The sequence below is a fragment of the Bubalus bubalis genome, chromosome X, assembly GCF_019923935.1.
Source record: "Bubalus bubalis isolate 160015118507 breed Murrah chromosome X, NDDB_SH_1, whole genome shotgun sequence".
Taxonomy (NCBI): domain Eukaryota; kingdom Metazoa; phylum Chordata; class Mammalia; order Artiodactyla; family Bovidae; genus Bubalus; species Bubalus bubalis.
The window spans coordinates 39011462-39019452 of record NC_059181.1 but is presented as its reverse complement, the minus strand read 5'-3'; the positions used below and the strand labels follow the sequence as shown (position 1 = coordinate 39019452).

General features: G+C 47.6%; 1 long non-coding RNA gene across 1 annotated transcript; it reads left to right on the top strand.

Moving 5' to 3' along the window:
* The first annotated feature begins 4177 nt into the window (after nt 1–4177).
* Nucleotides 4178–7063, top strand: LOC112582215. The gene is made up of 2 exons (XR_003106757.3): nt 4178–4307; nt 4830–7063. It is a non-coding gene; the product is annotated as an uncharacterized LOC112582215 (long non-coding RNA).
* Nucleotides 7064–7991: the final 928 nt, after the last annotated feature.

Below are 7991 nucleotides of genomic sequence, written 5' to 3'. Positions count from 1 at the left end.
CATTGTCGGTTTGATTTGCACTTCCCTAGTGACTAATGCTGTTGAACATCTTTTCATATGGCTTATTAGACATTTGTATATCTTCTTCAGGCTTCCCTTGTGACTCAGCTGGTAAAGAATCCACCCGCAATGCGGGAGACCTGGGTTCAATCCCTGGGTTGGGAAGAGCCCCTGGAGAAGGGAACGGCTACCCACTCCAGTATTCTGGACTACAGAATTCCATGCAGTGTATAGTCCATGGGGTCACAAAGAACTGGACATGACTGAGTCACTTTCACTTTCGTTTTTTTGATGAAACTGCTATTCAAATGTGTTGGATCATTAAAAAAAAAGTGGGCTCTTTGTTTTCCTATTACTGAGTTTTAAGAGTTGAAAATAATATATTTTGTATGCAAGATATATGATTTGCAAATATTTCCTCCCAGTCTGTGGCTTGTCTTTTTGTTTACTTAATGGTGTCTTTTGAATTGCAGATGTTTTAAAATCTGATGTAGTCCAATTTACAATTTTTAAAATTTTATGCCTCTCGTGTCATATTTAAAAAAAGACTAATTGAAGTCTACAAAGATTTTGTCATATGTTTTCTTCTAAAAAAGTTTTATAATTTTAGGTCTAACATTTAGATCTACGATCTATTTTGAGTTAATTTTTGTGTATGGATGGTAAGATATAAGGATCTAAATTCATCTTTTTGCATGGGTATCCAGTAGTCCCAGCATCATTTATTGAAAAGATTGTCCTTTCCCACTGAATAATCTTAGTACCTATGTTGAAAGTTAATTGACCATAAATATAAGGATTTTTTTCTGGACTTTCACTTCTGCTCCATTGGTTCAGTTCTGCTCCATGTATCCATGTATACTGGCATATCGTACGCCAGTAACCCACTATTTTGATTACTATAGCTTTGTAAAAGTGAAAGTGTTAGTTGCTCAGTTGTGTCTGACTCTTTGCAGCACTATGGACTGTAGCCTTCCAGGCTCCTCTGTCCATGAAATTCTCCAGGCAAGAATACTGGAGTGGGTAACCATTCCCTTCTCCAGGAGATCTTCCTGACCTAGGGATTGAACCTGGGTCTCCTGCACTGCAGGCAGATTTTTATGGTCTGAGCCACCATAGCTTTGTAGTGTATTTTAAATCAAAAAGTGTAAGTCCTCCCACTTCATTCTTTTCAAAATTGTTTTGGCTGTTCTGATTCCTTTACATCTTCATATACATACTAGGACTGACTTGTTAGTTGCTGCATGCAATAGATTTATTGGTAGTGTCTTGGGAGAGGTACCTGCAAGGAAGTGAGGGATGCAGGATGGTGAAGCAGTTGCAACTGAGGCCTCAGCGGATATGGGGGCATTGGAGATGGGGTGGCCCTTCAGAATTGTCCCAAATTGAGGTGAGGGGGCCAGGCCTTTGTACCCCTGTATCAGCCAGGGATGGCTGAGGGCATCTCCTGGGAGGGAGGGCATAAACTTGGGCAGGGCAGTTTCTTGTGACTGAGGGCAATGCCCAGTAAAGAACCCAGCTGTGAGTGACCAACAGCTGATATTCCCAGCCAGTGGGGGATGGATGTGTTGGCCCTGACATGAAGTGTCCCGAGTCCACAGTATCCCCTAAGTCTACCCCTGTGCTCTTCCGATTTACTTGCTTCTTAGGTGAGTTTGCCCCATTTGGGAAGCCTTTCTCCAGGATTCTCAGTGGTATTATTTCCTGAGAAACTTAGAAAAGAAGAGTTGATTGATCTTGTGGCCATAACTGATGCTCACCACCCTCACCTCTATCATCCATTCAAGACTTCCCTCACACTTGGCTAGCACCTCTGCTAATTCTAGGCAGTTTCCCCACTGGAGTGAGCTAGACTCTCATTACATATGGGTCTGGGCCTCTGGTTACCATGCTCTTCTCAGGCTATGGCTGCCGTATTTGTTGATTTACCATTAAAATTGGATGTAGAAGCACCAAAAAGAGATTTTAGCCAATGAGACTTAAGTACTAGAAGGATCAGCCTTAAGATTCTAGGATGTGTAATGCTGGTCCTTCAGCATACCTGGGCCCTCCACAGTTAGCACTGCCCCAGCTGGTAAGCCAGAATTTGCTGATTCTGTTCTCACTGGTGAGAGAGACTTGAGTCAGGAGATTCCAAAGCACAGGGAGCTGCAGCCAGTCATCTCCAATAGCAACTCATAAGGAGCCCACACAGACTCTAGAACGATCTACATCAGACTCAGAAAGTCAGCCCTTCTGTGGTCACTGAAGATGAAATCAAATTAAGCAACAATCATAACACAAACCTTACATTTATTTGTTTTCATTTTCAAATCAATCACCTGGGCTTTATTTGATGTTATTGTATAATATATTGTATAAAATAATATATTGTATAACATCAAGGCTATGGCCTTCCCAGTGGTCACATACAGTTGCCAGAGCTGGACCCTAAAGAAGGCAGAGTGCCAAAGAATTGATGCATTCAAACTGTGGTGCTGGAGAAGAATCCTGAGAGTCCCTTGGACAGCAAGGAAATCAAAACAGTCAATCTTAAGGGAAATCAACCCTGAATGCTCGTTGGAAGGACTGATGCTGAAGCTGAAACTCCAGTATTTTGGTCATCTGATGCAAATAGTTGACTCATTGGAAAAGTCCCTGATGCTGGGAAAGATTGAGGGCAGAATCAGAAGAGGGTGTCAGAGGATAAGATTGGCTGGATGGCATCACTGATGCAATGGACATGAACTTGGGCACACTTCGGGAGGTGAGGGACAGAGAGGCCTGGCGTGCTGCAGTCCATGGGGTCGAAAAGAGAGCTGGACACGACTGGGTGACAGAACAATTGTATAATATGGGCTTCCCAGGTGGCTCAGTGGTAAAGAATCCACCTGCCAATGCAGGAGGCTCAGGAGATGTGGGTTTGATCCCTGGGCTGGGAAGATCCCTTGGAGGAGGATCTGGCAAGCCACTCCAGTATTCTTGTCTGGGAGATGCCATGAACAGAAGAGCTTGGCAGGCTACAGTCCATAGGGTTGAAAAGAGTTGGACACGAGAGCACACACACATGCACTGGCAGATTATGCATCTACAAGACAACTCGGGCCAACAGTAGCCACAGACACCAATGTGTCCCAAGAAGCTGAAAGTATTTACAATGTAGTCCCCTACAGAGAAATTTACCAGCTTCTGCTTTAGGAGGCTAGGTGTGCAACTAGTCTGACACTGGCTACTGCAACAAATCCAAGATCTCGGTGGCTTAACAGTTACATCAGTAAAGGGTTACTTCCTGTTCACGTCACAGTCTAGTGCAGGTGGGGGCTCTGCCCCAGGCAATCATTCAGGGAACTCATTGTAGTAGATGCTAATAGGTATTTTCTCAATTTCCCCTTTATCAGTCTGGTATGCCCATCTTGCACCTGTTGTAAAAGTTGGATGCTGATAGCTATTTGCCCTGAGTCGACAGGCAGATACTCCTCCCAAGAAATTTCTGAGAGGGCAGGCAACCCCCGGAGGTAGCCCGTAGCCAATGATTGACTCTGACCCAGAGGACAGATGCCTGGCTCCATGGCCTCAAGTGGACACAGCTCCGTGGAGACAGTCATCTTCCTGAGTTCCCTGGGGGATCAGCGCTAACCCTCATCCCAAACTACCTGTTTGCTGAGATTCTTCCTTTAACTTATCCTGCTTCTCTCTTTATAGGTTTCATCTGGGAGCATTCTGTCACATAGTCCCTTGCATCAGAATCCCCATGTCAAGCTCTGCCTTTAGGGAACCTGACCTAGCTTCTAACATGCTTTAGCACTGCCATCTTCAAAATGTGCCTTCAAGGTCACTCTGGCATCATCCAGCAAGCAGATAGGAGTGAGGGAGAGAGAGAGAAGGCACTCTCCTTCTTCAGTACCTCATCCCTTTTGCTCACAGTTGATTGTTGGAAGCTAGTCTCTCATCAAGATAAAAAGGGGTTTCAAAATTAGTTTAACTGCATGCCCAGAAGAGGAAACAGTTTTGGTGAGCATCTGGCCCATTTCTGCCCCAAGGCGTGTGTCTGAAGCCATTCCAGAGTGAAATCTCAGATCCAGACGATACTGTGAGAGCAGGTCACAAGGCAGAACACGGTGACTTTCTCTGTGAGTGGAACAGCCACGAAGGCTCTCACATCCTTGAGTAATCTTCTCTTGTTGGCCTTCTCAGCTCTTCTTTAGGGGCGGCAAGCATGATGGAATCACCTCCCCCACACCTAGCCCAATGCGTGGCACACAGAAGGAAGTTAATAGACGTTTGGTGAATAAAACTGCTGTTCATCAAGGCAGTAAGCAACCACAAAGGTTTGGCTCCCACGAAAGTTTCTCTCTTGGCTTTGTCTCTCTCCTGAGGTTGTCTCGGTGACCTCTCTCCCCAGTGCTGGGCTACACATTCCTAGTCTGTTTTGGTCTCTCTGCCAGCTCATTAGTTTCTGAGTCTGGATGTTTCTTGGCTTGATAATCAACAGCCCCCTTGGCTGGGGGCCTGCCTGGCTCTCATTAGCAGCTGTAGTCCTTGTGGAGATCACAGGGAACCCCCCTAGAAGTCATATTTGTAAATATCTGCTGGAATGATAACAAGGCCATGCAGACGTCAATGGGAACACAGTAATTAAAAACATCGCCTGGTCACCAGTGGTGGCTTGTCCTTAATGAATTGTATTAAGACAAATCCAGAGGACATGGAGGTTTGCTTTGAGAGCTAGCATGGGGAGGAGTCCATTCTTCTTGCAAGCCAGGGGCTTTGGGGTTAAATCTGGCATTATCTTCTCAGGATCTTGTACTTCATTTTATTAAAACCTCTGCGAATATTGTCTTATTCATCAGAGACAACTTGCCCTACGTTCCTGATGGCGGGTACCATGATTTGCATCTTGGAAATCAGCTCCCAGATGCCTAACCATTGGCCAAATGTTTGGAATGCCATTTTTGAAATTCCTGATAGAAGAGTTCCTACTGCCCTGGAGATGTCTCTTCTGCATATTCTTAGAAGCAGAACAAAAAAACAAGAACACTTGAAAAAAAAAAGGGGGGGAGCAGCTTTCCCCGATTGCCAAGTGAAATACAGCTTTGTTATTGAAGTCTCTTGCTCCGCCTTTGGAAAAGCTGGGATTACATGTTCTTTTCTCCAGTGTCTTAAAAGAAAAGTAAGACATTGGCTTCAAATTAATCCACCAAACTTTGAACTCAAATGAGGTTCCTTTCTAGAATACCACACTAGAGAATAACAGAGAAGGCTGCTGGGAGCTGGAGTGGGGAGGAATGTGCTTTCCTGTTTCTCAAACTGGGGTTCCCCGGATGGCCTCCACTGGGCCCACCAGTGGTGACTCACTCTCCAGGATGCCTTGTTGGACCACATTGGGTGTCTCACAGCCAACATACCACTTGGAGTTCCCGAGGAGAATTCAGATTTGTTGTTCCCACTTGGCCGCCTTCACGGGATGGCTTCTGAGTCAGGGGGCATTCGATAAAGACTTGTCCATGGGGTCGCAAAGAGTTGGACACGACTGGCGACTAAGCACACAGCACAGACCACGCTGGCTGTAATTTTGAACAAACACATCTGCCTGAAGGCGGTTTGGAGCAGAGAAAGAGGAGAAAGAAGATTCTGTAAAGTTGCATGGTCGTGGTTCTTGTCTGAAGGCTATTTGATTCATGATTATCTTATTTGGTGTCTTACAGGTACCTCCTGCTTGCTCTAAAGAAAGCTCATCCATGGACCACCCCCCAAAAGGAAAAACTGGGTGGACAAACCTCTCTTTTGTTTGTTGAAGCAGCGGGGTGTGGGACTTGGGCCTGGGGCATGTGGATAGGGAATGTCGGTTGGAATCCCCGTCTGGCCTCATTTAACGTCCTGTGAATGTCCTGCCAGCTTTTTTGTCCCCAGCAATGCCTGTGCCCATCACCCTCCAACAATAGAGTGGCTGTGGAAGGGGACAGGGCTCCACGAGGCTTCAGGAAGGCTGGGAGGAGGAGGAGAGTGCAGACCAGCACGTAGGGAAGGATGCTGCATATCACCCACTCTCAGTTCCAGCCCCTCTCCTCCTACCCAGTGGCAGGGTGGCAAGGTTCTTAATGATAATTTTTAAAAGTGTCAGGCCTCTGCTCATTTGCAAATCTCTGTGTCTCATTTGCATACCAGATCCAGGAGGCCCTGACTCTGCATATGGAAAATGGAACACAGTATAAATAAGATAAATGGATTAGGTCAGCTGACTGCAACTGTAGCCGCGGCCAACCCACAGGCACAGTGTGCATGAACTACAGGGGAGGTTTGTCAATCAGGCAATTTATTCCCACCCTAGAAGTGGAAAAGCAGGATGTGCACGCACGCTCGTAGACTCACTGAGAATTCCCGCTGGGAAATAGGTCATCAGACAGTCCCTGCACGTTGCTGGCAGGGCCTGCCAGTCCCCTGTGGAGGCGAAGGGAAGCTTGGGGAGACCACCTAAGGACCTCCACCACTGTCCAGGACCACCGTCAGTAAGAAGGTTTGTGTCTGCAGATTGCAGGCAGTCCATTGAAAGCCAGCCTCCCTGAACTTGCTGACTTAGCCAGAGAGCAGAGTTGCTGGAAAGAGGGGGTTGGGGACCTTTCAGGTCTTCTCCATGTGCTTGTCCTTGGAGAAGATAAGAAGACAAGAAGATTGTTGGAGGCCCGACCATCCTGGGACAGTGGTCTAGGCCAGCCAGCCTGGGGACACAGGAAGTCTCAGCTCCTTTTCAGCTGGCAGAAAAAAAAAAAAAAATTCACCCTGGCAGCCGGCCACTGACTCCGGCCTGCCTACCTCTCAGCCCCTTCTCAGCCTGACACGTGAGTCCCCGAGGCTGACCTCCACCCTTTCTGGACATGGGCCATCCATCATGGCAATGGCATCCAGGACAGTAGCAGGCGACTCGTCCTTTTGATCAGCACAACTCCGGAAGGGAGGTTCGGGCAACGGACTGCTGTAGGGGGATTAATATGATGGGATGTGCGCACCTTTTGCAATTAGTTAATGGCTTGGCTGTGTGAAGTAGGCTTCTTTGGCCTTCTGTCTTGGGATTAAAGACCTCAGATGACAGCTGGAAACTTAAAATCACTCAGGAAAAGAAAACAAGCCAGGGGTGGGGGGAGGAGTGGGTAAAATGGTCCCGCTTGAGAGGAGGGGGGTGGATTGGGGCAGCAACAGGGGGAGGAAAAATGACCTGGGGTCAGCGAGGAGGGAAGGAGTTTGATCATGGAAGTGTCCTAGATAGGGTTCTGTGGGCTGGGATTTCACAATAGACAGGTGTGTTTGTGAGCACAAGCATATTTGGGTGTGTATGTCTATGCATATGCGATTGTTAGTGTGTGCGTGTATATATGGGCATGTCAGTGCATGTGTGAGTGTGTGTGTCTTTGTGTGTTCATATCTGCACAGGAGCGAGTGTGGGGTGTGTAGCGTGTGGGGTGTGTATGGTCTATGTTCATGCATGGGATGTGTTTCTGAGTGGTGTATATATAACGTGTGTGAATGTGTCTGGGTCTTGGACTGCCAAGGCCAGACAGGTTCTGGCTCAGGGTTGAACCCACTCCATCTTCCGGGGCCCTCTCTGCTAGCTGCTCTCTTAGCCAGAGCCCCTCGCTGTCTACAGCGGGCCTGCCTCCCTCTCTCAGGCACCTGGGGCTCAGCCCGCTGCCCTCTGCCTGTGGCGGGGGACCCTCCTTTCCCCACCCAGGCTGGGCTACAGGATGAGTCACAATCTCTCCCCTTCTTTCTTCTCGTTACTAGTAGGAACACTCGCAGAAACCTCTGATGTCAGGGTTTCAGAGCTGATCACCATGGAGTTGGCGAGGGGAGATAGGGGAGGAGGGGTGGGTGACTACCCTGTGGCCAAAGAGAGGGATATTCGTGATCGGGGGTGGTAGCTCAGAAATGACATGAGTGGGCACTTCAGAAAGGCTCAGGGTTTCTCAGGATCATAAGAAAAACTGGGTGCCTTTGAGGCCCGATTGCACAGGATGCCC